The 13843-nt window shown below is 44.8% G+C and overlaps 1 protein-coding gene across 1 annotated transcript in view; it reads right to left on the bottom strand.

Annotated features, from left to right (window-relative positions):
* The window catches only part of BLK (BLK proto-oncogene, Src family tyrosine kinase), a 55513-nt gene extending 42596 nt beyond the window's left edge, over positions 1-12917 (bottom strand). The window contains exon 1 of the mRNA XM_063125522.1: positions 12871-12917. The gene's annotated coding sequence lies outside the window, so the exon portion shown is untranslated. The remainder of the gene's footprint in view (positions 1-12870) is intronic.
* Positions 12918-13843: the final 926 nt, after the last annotated feature.

Genomic DNA, 13843 nt, shown 5'->3' with positions numbered 1-13843 from the left:
AGGATAAAACCACACAGCAAAAATTGATATAGGTCATTGTATTTGTCATGGCCTTCAGCTAGCACAATAAACTGATGATGATGATGATGATGATTATGATATAGGTTAGAATATGGAATTAAAACAGCAAAGTTTAAATTTAATTTATTTTATTTATTTATTAATTACATTTCCATACCGCCCAATAGCCGAAGCTCTCTGGGCGGTTCACATAAGATCAAACATTTAAAAACAATATACAAAAATTGAAAACCACAAAAACATGCAAATTGTGCATACATTTAAAACCACTGTAGCAACTTTAGAAACAATGAGCCAAAAAAAACAGACCCAGGCTCATTACATATTGCTAAGTGATAGCACTCTTCCAATACTTAAAAGGTTGTCACACAGAGGAGGGCCAGGATTTTATTTATTTATTTATTTATTTATTTATTTATTTATTACATTTTTATACCGCCCAATAGCCGAAGCTCTCTGGGCGGTTCACAAAAATTAAAACCACAGTAAAACACCCAACAGTTTAAAACACAATTACGAAATACAGTATAAAAAGCGCAACCAGGATAAAACCACACAGCAAAGTTGATATAGGATTAAAATACAGAGTTAAAACAGTAAAATTTAAATTTAAGTTAAAATTAAGTGTTAAAATACTGAGTGAATAAAAAGGTCTTCAGCTGGCGACGAAAGCAGTACAGTGTAGGCGCCAAGCGGACCTCTCTGGGGAGCTCGTTCCACAACCGGGGTGCCACAGCGGAGAAAGCCCTCCTCCTAGTAGCCACCTGCCTCACTTCCTTTGGCAGGGGCTCACGGAGAAGGCCCCCTGTAGATGATCTTAAGGTCCGGGTAGGTACATATGGGAGGAGGCGTTCCTTCAGATAACCTGGCCCCAAACCGTTTAGGGCTTTAAATGTTAATACCAGCACTTTGAATTGGGCCCGGACCTGGACTGGCAGCCAATGAAGTTGTAAAAGGACTGGCGTAATGTGATCTCGCCGGCCAGTCCCTGTTAATAACCTTGCTGCCCTGTTTTGCACCAGTTGAAGTTTCCGGACCGTTTTCAAAGGCAGCCCCACGTATAACGCATTGCAGTAATCCAAACGAGAGGTTATCAGAGCATGGATAACTGTAGCTAAGCTATCTCTGTCCAGATAAGGGCGCAGCTGGTATATCAGCCTGAGCTGATAAAAGGTGCTCTTTGCCACTGAGTTCACCTGTGCCTCAAGTGACAGTTCTGGATCGAAGAGCACCCCCAAACTACGGACCCAATCCTTTAGGGGGAGTGCAACCCCGTCCAGGACAGGGCAAACATCACCTCGCCGGACAGAAGAACCACCCGCTAACAGTACCTCCGTCTTGTCTGGATTGAGTTTCAGTTTATTAGCCCTCATCCAGTCCATTACCGTGCCCAGGCACTGGTTCAGAACAGCCACTGCCTCACCTGGGTTTGATGAAAAGGAAAGGTAGAGCTGGGTATCATCCGCATATTGATGACACCTCAGTCCACATCTCCGGATAACCTCCCCCAGCGGCTTCATGTATATGTTAAACAGCATAGGGGATAAGATAGAGCCCTGTGGAACCCCATGGCTTAGGAGCCACGGCACAGAGCAATAATCCCCCAGCACCACCTTCTGGAATCGGCCATCCAAGTAGGAGCGGAACCACTGCAACGCAGTACCTCCAACTCCCAGCTCAGACAACCTATCCAGAAGGATACCATGGTCGATGGTATCGAAGGCCGCTGAGAGGTCCAGGAGAACCAACAGGGTCGCACTCCCCCTGTCTCTCTCCCGACAGAGGTCATCCCACAGGGCGACCAAGGCAGTTTCCGTTCCAAAACCAGGCCTGAAGCCCGATTGAAATGGATCTAGATAATCCGTTTCATTCAAGAGTGCCTGGAGTTGTCCTGCAACCACCCGCTCAAGCACCTTGCCCAGGAAAGGGATATTAGCCACCGGCCTGTAGTTGTTAACATCTTCCGGGTCCAGATTAGGCTTCTTCAGGAGTGGTCTAATTACCGCCTCTTTTAAAGAGGCCGGCACCACTCCCTCTCTCAAGGAGGCATTTACAACCTCCTGGACCCAGCCGGCGATCCCCTCCTTATTTGATGTAATGAGCCATGAGGGGCAAGGGTCAAGCACACAGGTGGTCGACCGGACTTGGCCAAGCACCTTGTCCACATCCTCGGGCCTCACTAACTGAAACTCATCCAATAAAACTGAACCGGACGGCGCTCTGAACACCTCTACTAGTGGAGCTGCATTAAGTGTGGTGTCCAATTCATGACGAATCTGAGCGACTTTATCTTCAAAGTGCCGTGCAAATTTGTCACAGCGTGCTACCGAGGGTTCCACCATCTCTCGCCCAGGCCCAGAGTGTAACAGGCCGCGAACCACCCGGAAGGTGTTGGAGGATCTCTTCTCCATCCTCCCAGAGTGCAGGACACGGAATAACGGGCTCAAGTTAAAGGAAGCCAGATTCCAGCTGGACATCAGGAAAAACTTCCTGACTGTTAGAGCAGTACGACAATGGAATCAGTGACCTAGGGGGGTTGTGGGCTCTCCCACACTAGAGGCCTTCAAGAGGCAGCTGGACAGCCATCTGTCAGGGATGCTTTAAGGTGGATTCCTGCATTGAGCAGGGGGTTGGACTCGATGGCCTTGTAGTAGGCCCCTTCCAACTCTGCTTTTCTATGATTCTAAATGCCTGGGAGAAGAGAAAAGTCTTGACCTGGCACCGAAAAGGTGACAATTTCGGCGCCAGGCAGGCATTGTCAAGGAGATTGTTCCACAGTTGCGGGGCCACCACAGAGAAGACCCTCTCCTTGCCTTTACGGAAGCCATGTTCAAGCTGTGCAGAAGGAACCACAACAGCACACCAGTTTCCTCAATGCAATCTCTCTAACTGTGCAATCTTAATCTTGTTCGGAGAGGGAAAAGAAACCCTACAACTCCCGGGGTCCCCCAGCCCTAAGTTAATTAATGTTTTAATCTTAATGAAATTTTATCTCTTAAGTTAAACGTTACATTAATGTTAATAAACAGACGTTTGTGCTTCACGACTTCCTGTTTTCCTTTCTGTTAATGAATAACTTTGATGGCTAGCTAGCAATATCACAAATTAATTCTGTTACCGCACAAGATGTTTTTTTCCCCATTACTTGTATGTTTATTTTTCTTCTGAATCAACTAAACTATGCAAATAAATAGGCCATTTTGTAAATTCTTGATCGTTGAGTGTAGTTAACAGGAAAAAATAGCCAACTGTTCAAGACTGATTTCGTTACAAGAATTTTGTATTTTTCAGACACTGTCTATAACATTTAAGAGTCCCCGCCAAAAAAATATATAGATTAGGAGAGCATGCTCTCTTGCCTGTAAGTTTGAATAGTATCAAAAATATAATTGCAATAGCAGTAACATAAGTGTTTCTATTACCCTTGGATTTGCAATATTTTTATTCCATTCTATCTCAAAGGACAGCATCCTTTAATGTTCTGACTAAAACCCAGAACAGATTCCATCCTAGGGTGACCATATGAAAAGGAAGTGAGGCAGGTGGCTACCAGGAGGAGGGCCTTCTCTGCTGTGGCACCCCGGCTGTGGAATGAGCTCCCTAAGGAGGTTCGCTTGGCACCTACATTATATGCTTTTAGACGCCAGGTGAAGACCTTTTATTCTCCCAGCATTTTAACTGTCTATAAATAAATTTTAACTTGGTGTTTTAAATTTGTAATTTTGCATTGCTGCTGTTTTTATCTGGTTGAGCTTTTATATGGTATTTTATATTATGGTTTTATACTGTTGTTTTATACTTTGAACGTTTTTAATTTTTATGAACCGCCCAGAAAGCTCCGGCTATTGGGCGGTATAGAAATGTAATAAATAAATAAATAAATAAATGAGGACTGGGCTTTCCATAAGGAAAGCTGAGTGAAGGAAGATAGATGCTTTTAACTGTGGTGTTGGAGGAAAATTCTGAGAGTGCCTTGGACTGCAAGAAGATCAAACCAGTCCATGCTCCAGGAAATAAAGCCAGACTGCTCACTTGAGGGAATGGTATTAAAGGCAAAACTGAAATACTTTGGCCACATAATGAGAAGACAGGATACCCTGGAGAAGAGGCTGATGCTAGGGAAAGTGGAAGGCAAAAGGAAGAGGGGCCGACCAAGGGCAAGATGGATGGATGATATCCTGGAGGTGACAGACTTGACCTTGGGGGAGCTAGGGGTGGCGACGGCCGACAGAAAGCTCTGGCGTGGGCTGGTCCATGAAGTCACGAAAAGTCGGAAGCGACTGAACGAATAAACAACAGCAACGGGCTCCTGTATCTTTAACAGTTTCATAGAAAAGGGAATTTCAGCAGGTGTTGTTTGTATGCATGCAGCACCTGGTGAAATCCCCTCTTCAACACAACAGTTAAAGCTGCAGGAGATATACTAGAGTGACCAGATACAAAAATCCCATCAGCTTTACAAACACCTCCCCATGGCTAGGGGCACTGTTAAGATGAGCTCCAGTACTTAAGAATTTGCCAATAGGCCGCTGCAAGTTGCACACTGCATGATGCCAGCATTGATCCTAGGAGATGATGCATCAATTCCCCGCCTCTAGAGATGTAACTCCTAGAGATCTGGGCTGGGGGTTCGACCCCTCAAGAAGGACAATTCTAGCAACTCACAACAAAACAAAACACACAAAAATATTAACAAGGCATTCAAAAGAAAAAACACACACCACAGGAGAGATTTTTGGCCTTAATAAATAGGGATAGAATTGGAGTAAGCAGAGGTAATGGAACTAGAAGGGTGAAGTGAGTGGAGGCAGGTGTCTCCAATTGTGGTGGAGCTGTAAATCCATTCTGGGGACTCATCTACACCAAGCAGGATATTCCACGATGAAAGCGGTATGAAAGTGGTATATAAAAGGCAGGAGCCACACTAGTGCTTTAGAATGGTATTGAAGTGCACTGCAGGATCTACACTGTAGTGGTAATGAAGTGCACTGACAACTGTTGGGGCCCATTGACACATAGAATCATAGAATAGCAGAGTGGGAAGGGGCCTACAAGGCCATCGAGTCCAACCCCCTGCTCAATGCAGGAATCCACCCTAAAGCATCCCTGACAGATGGTTGTCCAGCTGCCTCTTGAATGACTCTAGTGTGGGAGAGCCCACAACCTCCCTAGGTAACTGGTTCCATTGTCGTACTGCTCTAACAGTCAGGAAGTTTTTCCTGAGGTCCAGCTGGAATCTGGCTTCCTGTAACTTGAGCCCATGATTCCGTGTCCTGCACTCTGGGAGGATCGAGAAGAGATCCTGGCCCTCCTCTGTGTGACAACCTTTGAAGTATTTGAAGAGTGCTATCATGTCTCCCCTCAATCTTGTCTTCCCCAGGCTAAACATGCCCAGTTCTTTCATCTACACCAAGCAGGATATTCCACTATGAAAGTGGTATGAAAGCGGTATACGGTATGTGTCAATGGGCCCCAACCGGTGTCAGTGCGCTATACTGCTACAAAACAGTAGTGTGGCTCCTGCCTTTTATATACTGCTTTCATACCACTTTCATAGTGGAATATCTGCTTAGTGTAGATGAGCCCTGGGTTTCAGGCAGAACCATCCAGAACTCTAAAGTAGCTATCTGATGTGCTGAACTCTAGCTCCAAAATAGGTTCAGCACCTTGAATAGCTCCTTTAGAGTTCTGGATGGTTCTGCCTGAAACCCAGAATGGATTTACAGCTCCACCACAATAGGGAGCCACCAGTCTCCACTGGTGAAGGTATATTTGTAAGAAAGAATTGTAAGAAACCCCTCCCATGCCTGCCGGTGTGGAAATTCTCTCTCTCTCTCTCTCTCTCTCTCTCTCTCTCACACACACACACACACACACACACACACACACACACACACACGTGTGTGTGTGTGTGTGTGAGAGAGAGAGAGAGAGAGAGAGAGAGAGAGAGAGACCTGCTATTTCCCCCTCACTCGGGCTTACTTCTGGAGGAAATCTACACGTCGTTGTGAGGGCGCTTACATGCGCCTCCAGTGCGCCCCCACAACGACTGTGTAGACCTAGAAAGAAGAGACGGAGGAAGAGGCGGAGGTGGCTGGGGAATTGTGGGGGCGCACTGGGGGCGCATGTAAGCGCCCTCACAACGACGTGTAGATTCCCTCCTGGTTTTGTAATACGGCTGGCAATGTTGGAGGATTTCCAGTTGGAGATTCTCACAGGAGAACCTAAAACCCCACAGGTTTTCTCTAATTCTTGTCCATGCAACGCCTTCCTGGAACTGACTTAGAAAACTAAATTAAAAAAAAAAAAAAAACCACCCTGACAAACGAAAACACATACTGGTTTGAATCACCCTGAAACCTCTTTATTTCTTTCATATTGGGTGCCATGTCCTGCTGGCTGGTCCCTGGCCGATGGCTGTTTGGCCACTGTGTGAACAGAGCTCTGGACTAGATGGACCCTTGGTTTGATCCAGCATCAGGGCTCTTCTTAGGTTCTTAAAACAAAGTAATTTCATCCATAAGCGGCTTTCAGTTGGGGCTCCAGGCAACACTCATCTTCGCTCTAAACTCATTTTGATCTGTCACTATGAACAGCTGAAATCCCATCCTCCCAGTACCTCGTAGAGTTGCTGGTGGCTCCGAAGCCAATGGGGAGATGATTCCACTCCGGGTTTCAGTACAAACCAGTCAGAATTCTAAAGAAGCTCTCCAACATGCTTTGCAGTCTGAGTTCTGACTGGTTTGAAATTACCATATTTCTTCAATTCTAAGACAGACTTTCCCCCCCATATAAACATCTCTAAAAACGGGGTGCGTCTTAGAATCGCGGGTGTGTCTTAGGGATTTGTTGTTTTTCTGTTGGTGGTACTGAAATCAGTGTGCGTCTTACAATCGATGGCGTCTTACAATCAAAGAAATACGGTACACTAATCCCTATACAAAATGAAGAATGAAGACGCCTTCTCTGCTGTGGCCCCCCAACTGTGGAATGAGCTCCCTAAGGAGGTTTGCCTGGCACCTACACTATATTCTTTCAGACACCAGGGCGAAGACCTTTTTATTCTCTCAGCATTTTAACCGTCTGTTTTAAATGTGCATTTCTGCACTGTTGCTGATTTCATCCTGGTTGTGCTTTTATATTGTATTTTATATCATGTTTTTTTTTTATATACTTTTAATGCTTTTAATTTTTGTGAACTGCCCGGGGAGCTTCAGCTATGGGGCGGTATAAAAATGCAATAAATAAATAATGTTTCAAATTGAACATTTGCCCCCAATCTGTGGGGATATGGTTTTTGCTAGGCTGTTATAGCTCTCATGAATGACACAGGAAAGGATGAAGCTGTACGAAAGGAAATGCAACACCTTTCTTGAGAGGAAAACGTTAAAATAGGCCAGTTCAGACGTCATGACAAGCTACTCTGAATGACCGAACAACGAGACATGGGTTCTCAAGGAGCCTCGTGCGTGGCTAAGAAATCACACTGAGGAAACCACATCAGGTTTGGATGTCACAACAAGCCATCCTGAAACCAACAAGGGTCACGAGCCACCATGGATTGTCATGTTCTGCTAATTGGATTAATGAAAGAGGCGGGTTCTCCTTTGCAGACGCAATTTATCATCGATGCCGTAGTTGCAAGATTCCCGCATGGAGCGTGGGATTGGACTGAGGTCAATTCCAACTCTTAAATCCCATGATCCTATGAAAAGCCTGCAGGGGATAGAGGAAGAAGATCGCGAGATATCTTTTCGTCCTCTCTTGTAATAACGTCATCCATAATATCAGGGGTTCACACAAAGACTCATCCTCTAGTGTGATATACGACATCATTTGGGAGCCAGTGTGGTGAAAGACAGTGCAATTTCCTCTTGTGTATTTGGGCTATTCTGCTATCCCACAAAGCCATCTAGAAATTATGTAGAAGAAAAGGAAGGAAGGAAACACTCTTCACGTAGTGAGGGGAGACATGACAGCACTCTTCAAATACTTAAAAGGCTGTCACACAGAGGAGGGCCAGGATCTCATCTCGATCTTCCCAGAGTGCAGGACACGGAATAACGGGCTCAAGTTAAAGGAAGCCAGATTCCAGCTGGCCATCAGGAAAAACTTCCTGACTGTTAGAGCAGTACGACAATGGAACCAGTTCCCTAGGGAGGTCGTGGGCTCTCCCACACTAGAGGCCTTCAAGAGGCAGCTGGACAACCATCTGTCAGGGATGCTTTAGGGTGGATTCCTGCCTTGAGCAGGGGGTTGGACTCGATGGCCTTGTAGCCCCTTCCAACTCTGCTATTCTATGATTCTATGATTCTAGTGCTTAGATCTCGATTCTGCGATGAAACCCGAAGTAGATGCAACCTTCTGTAGAATCAGCCCCATAGCCAAGGAGGGGATGGCTAGGGGGTGCTGCACCCCTAAATTTCCTCCGCCCTCTAATTTTTTTTTACAAAGAAATGTTTTTTTAAAAAAAGAGTTTTTCATTTTGTCTTTAAACGGCCCACAAAGCAGATGAACTACCCATTGACACATACCATATACCACTTTCATCTTTAGATAACTTTCTGACCCTCCCGTTTCATTTCTGTGTCTAGCTTTTGGGGAGGTTTTTTTAGAACAAGGAAAATGCGACAGTAGGAAATGATGATAAATAAAGGCCTCATAGGGAAAAGCTCCTAGTCCAAACACATCTGGAAGGTGGTAGGCAGACAGAGGATTATCCTAGACAGAAGGGTATTGACCTAGATGGACCCACAGTCTGTCTTCCCATGCTTTGTCTGTTCTCACAGACAACTCATGATTACCCCGCAGTCAAAATTAGTACTGCACCAAACATTTCTTCCACATCCATTCCAACCATTTTCATTCAAACCGATAGACAAGAAACTGCTTTCAGAAAGAAATTCAAAGAAGAAAAATTCAGAGAAATTCTAATGAGTTGAGTCTGGGGTACTTGTGCTTACCTTACTCAGGAGAAAGGCGAGAAGTGTGCGTGAGTCTCCTGTCTTTTATCTTTCTATCAGCCTGTAGCCTCCCTGTCTTCCCACGCTTTGGTGAAAGACCAGGGGAAGATGCCATGAGTTAACTCCTCCCCTATGGGGCCTTTTCAGAACAGGACGTGGGGGCAACCTGGGAGGCTGCAGAGCAATGGAAAGATGTATAATAGAAAGAAAAACACGCACACTGCACGCTCGGCCACCTCACAGTGATTAGGGAAGCTCAAAAACACAACAAAGGAAATTCAAAAGAAATTATAAAATCCTGAGAATGAGGCAGAAAAATGGAAGCCTCTTCCCTGGGGAAGTAAATGGTCTGGAAACTGGAGGGCAGATTTTGGTATGGCACTAGTTCCAGCTCTACCATTTAGAGGGTTGCAGCACTACTCCCGTCACACCTTCTACACAGCTTTTGGCCTGAAAAGTGGCCAAGAAATGTTTTTTAAAAAATAAAAATTCAAGGAAGTAGCGATATTATAAGCATCTGCATTAGAGATGAAATGGATCCACAATCTGCCTTCAGAAAATTAACATTGGAAGGCCCCAGAAAAGTTGTTGAACCTTGAAGAACGACAACTGGAACTGAGCCAAAATTAAGGAGGCTAAGAGGAAGCATGAGAGAGGTGTACAAAATGATGTATGGTGTGAAGAATGTGGAGAGAGAGGCATTTTTCTCCCTCTCTCAGAATACTAGAACCCACTGGAGTCATCCCATGAAGCTGATGGGTGGGAGATTCAGGACAAATAAAAGGAAGGACTTCTTCACACAACACATAGTTAAACTATGGAACTCACTACCACAAGATGTAGTCATGGCCACCAATTTGGATGGCTTTGAAAGGGGGTTGGATAAATTCCTGGAGGAGAAGGCTATCCATGGCTACTAGCCCTGATGGTTGTGTGCTATCTCCAGTATTCGAGGCAGAAGCCTGTGTGCACTGGTTGCTGTGGAACATGGGTGGGAGGGTGCTGTTGCACCATGTCCTGCTTTGTTGGTCCCTGGTCAACAGCTGCTTGGCCATTGTGCGAACAGAGTGCTGGACTAGATAGACCCTGATCCAGCAGGGCTCTTCTTATGTTCTTATTTTGTTAATCGGAAGGCATTTTTCTCAGAAAAAAAATGAGATTTGTCTTTTCTTACACATGCAAGTAATACAAGGTCACTTCATAGAAGTTTCTCCACATTTTCTTCACCGTTTTCATGGTGATGGCCGCCTTCCTTCCCAACTCCCGATTGCGCCAGAACTCTACAGCCAAAATGGGCGCCAAGTCGCCAACACAGTTGTGGTTGCCACTTGCAATGGCAATGCAAAAGCAAAACAAAAAACCTTCAGGGAGGGGAGAGAAAGGAGCTGTGCTACAGTCCCTGCCAATGGTGAGCCCTACCTGACAGGAACTGCTGGAGAATATCTTCTCTCCTTGGAGAAATTTGACAAAACTGTCTACAGCTGGTGGACTCATTTTGACTTGGCAGGTCAGTTGGTGAGCATGCCTGGCTTAGAGGGAGAGCATGTGTTTTTAGGCAATGTCCCAGGTTAGGGTGACCATATGGGAAAGAGGACAGGTCTCCTGTATCTTTAACAGTTGTAAAGAAAAGGGAATTGCAGTAGGTGTCCTTTGTACGCATGCAGCACCTGGTGAAATTCCTTCTTCATCACAACAGTGAAAGCTGCAGGAGACATGGCTAGCGTGATCAGATACAAAAGAGGGCAGGGCTCCTGCAGCTTTCACTGTTGTGATGAAGAGGGGATTTCTCCAGGGGCTGCATTCATACAAATGACACCTGCTGCAATTCCCTTTTCTAGACAACTGTTAAAGACACAGGAGTCCTGTCCTCCATTCCATAGGGTCACCCTGTCCCAGGTTCATAAACCTCCTCCTCTCTGTTTCATCCTCACAACAACAACCCTGTGAGTCGGGTTGGGCTGAAAGTCTGTGACTGGCCCAAAGTCACCCAGTGGGTTTCCATGGCCAAGTGGGGACTAGAACCCGGATCTCCCAACTCCCAATCCAACACTTTAGCCACTACACCGCACTTGCAAACAGTCCTCTAGTCACACAACCATAGGAAGCAATTCCAGGTAAAGGTATACATACTCTAGAAATTGGATTAAATCCTTTCCTGGCCTTAGCTCAAGTTAAGCATCTCTGTCCGGTTCTTTTTAATAAGCTAACCATCATATGAGGTGAGTGATCTCTTATGAATAGAATGCCAAATTTATTATGAAATCTCTAACAGGGATGTGCCAGGAGTCGGGACAACTTTGAAATGGCAAATTAACACAGTAGTCAGTTTAAGATGAAGCAAATTGCTCAAAGTCGTCCTCTCCTTAATTCAGTTTACTATGCAAACCAAATTATTTATTATTATTATTATTATTATTATTATTATTATTATTATTATTATTTATATACCGCCCCATAGCTGAAGCTCTCTGGGTGGTTTACAAAGATTAAAACATTGAACATTAAAAATCAATATACAAAATTGAAAACCACAAAAACACAAAATTTAAAAGCCATGAAACCATACACACACACACATTTAAAACAACTATGTACTCTCAGCAGATCCGGGTCAATTACAAACTCAACATATGCTGTTAAACTCACATGAAGAGCAGAATTTGACATGCTTCAGCTGTCAGCCTTTGGGGCGGGGGGAAACAAACACACCCAGCTAAAATCCAAAATTGGCATACTACTAATATGATTACAAATGTATCTTAATCATTTTTTTTAGATTCACAAACCACATTCTTCATTAGGGATCCACCTTGAATAATATTCCATTTCAGAGCACAAGTTGCGTCATATTAAATAAAAAGCAGGCGAAATGTCCAAATTTCGGCATATTTTCACATTCAGCTGAGAATGTCAGAGAAAAGTCACAATCCAATCACAATTCACAAAAGTTTGAATATCTGTACATAAGCGAATGCCAGCAATCATATTTAGGTGACCATCAGCCTTCACCGTTATATGTTTAGATTTTGGGACATATCCCAGATTTGTCTGGGATTCTCAACAATTCACCAATTCTCAGATGTCTCTGGTAGCAGACATTACACCTGCAGGCTGCACATCATACAAGATCAGATATGGTCACCATGAATATCTCCATAAGGTGGACATTCTAACATTGAGAACTACTGCCAGTTTTTGCTGTACGCAGCAGTATATAAATGCCACAAATAAATAAATAAATAAATAGTGGGGGGAACAAAAAACTAATATTTAACAAAGGTGGAGAGAGAGAGAGAGAGAGAGAGAGAGAGAGAGAGAGAGAGAGAGAGAGAGAGAGATGGAAGAGCATTACCTTCTGTTGAAAGTCAGAGTCCCGGAACACATTGGGGAATAGGAAAGGTGAATACACACTGGTTTCTACACATTGCTGTGTTAGCTGTTGTTCCCATTTTACAAATAGCAAACTAAGGCTAAGAATCATGGAATCATAGAATAGCAGAGTTGGAAGGGGCCTACAAGGCCATCAAGTCCAACCCCCTGCTCAATGCAGGAATCCAGCCTAAAGCATCCCTGACAGAGGGTTGTCCAGCTGAGAATGCCTCGAACAAGGGCCAACTCAGCTGTGTTCCCTCTTGCACACTGGGGCCGTTTCTACACCTGCCTTTTTTCCAGGGATCCCTGCGCATGCAAATGACACACAGGGGATCCCGGGAGCAGGCAGGGACAATCCCTCCATTTGCCTGGGACAATCCTTAGGTGTAGAAAGGGCCTGGATCTACACGCCAATGCTCCATCCATGGGCCCGCGCTCCCTTCCCTGATGCCATCACATGTGGCATGTATGAACCGACGGCGCTCATGGCTTTCATGAAAGCTTTGCTTCTCACCTTGATGTTCCACGTGCCTGGCTCAAAGCATAGCCCATGAATATCCCGGGAAGTCCTCCAGAGCTACGAAAAAAAGGTGAGGAGCATCCTCCCAACGAAGCCTTTCTTGACGAGGAGTTTTAATCTTCAGAAGTTGCACTTCTGCAGAAATGCTTTAATAAGGCATCTCTTGTCTTTGTCAGTTGACTTCTGTTCGTGGTTTCCTGCCGACAACATCAGAATAACCAACTAGAGGTAGGGCGCTGCTCTCTAGAGTCCTAAAGGCCGGCAATTCAACCATAGAGTTCGTTGCAAGCTAATGTTTGGCTTGTGACCGGTGCAGTGGAAAACAATGCTGGCCCCCCAAAGGCTCTGTGGACTAGAATGAGCTGCTTTTGTGTTTACAGGCTACGGGCTATTTTAAACTTCTCTGCATTTGCGTCTTCCACCCGTTCAGAGAATTTAATCTTCTTTCAGGGATGTGTCTGTCTGGTGTCCTGAGACCTGTTGGCCCGGCATATTGTAATGAAGGTATGGTAGGGAAAAAGGAAAAGGAAAATCCACAATTTCACCCATGAGGAGGAGAATTCCCTCCCCACACAAAGCTGCGAGAGAGAGATGTTTATTCATGACATTTGTAGGTGACCATATGGAACAGAGGACCGGGCTCCTGTATCTTTAACAGTTGTATTGAAAAGGGAATTTCTGCAGGTGTCATTTGTATATATGGAGAACCAGGTGAAATTCCCTCTTCATCACCACAGTTAAAGCTGCAGGTGCCCTGCCCTCTTTTAAATCTGGTCACTCTAGTATAGCTCCTGCAGCTTTAACTGTTGTGATGATGAGGGAATTTCACCAGGTGCTGCATGCATACAAAGGGCACCTGCTGAAATTCCCTTTTCTATACAACTGTTAAAGATACAGGAGCCCTGTCCTCCTTTTCATAGGGTCACCCTATTATTTATAGACAAAAGAGCTAGCTCCCCAGTTAAAG

The sequence above is a fragment of the Elgaria multicarinata genome, chromosome 4, assembly GCF_023053635.1.
Source record: "Elgaria multicarinata webbii isolate HBS135686 ecotype San Diego chromosome 4, rElgMul1.1.pri, whole genome shotgun sequence".
NCBI lineage: Eukaryota > Metazoa > Chordata > Lepidosauria > Squamata > Anguidae > Elgaria > Elgaria multicarinata.
The sequence above is the reverse complement of the archived record's forward strand: the minus strand, read 5'-3'. Positions and strand labels throughout refer to the sequence as shown.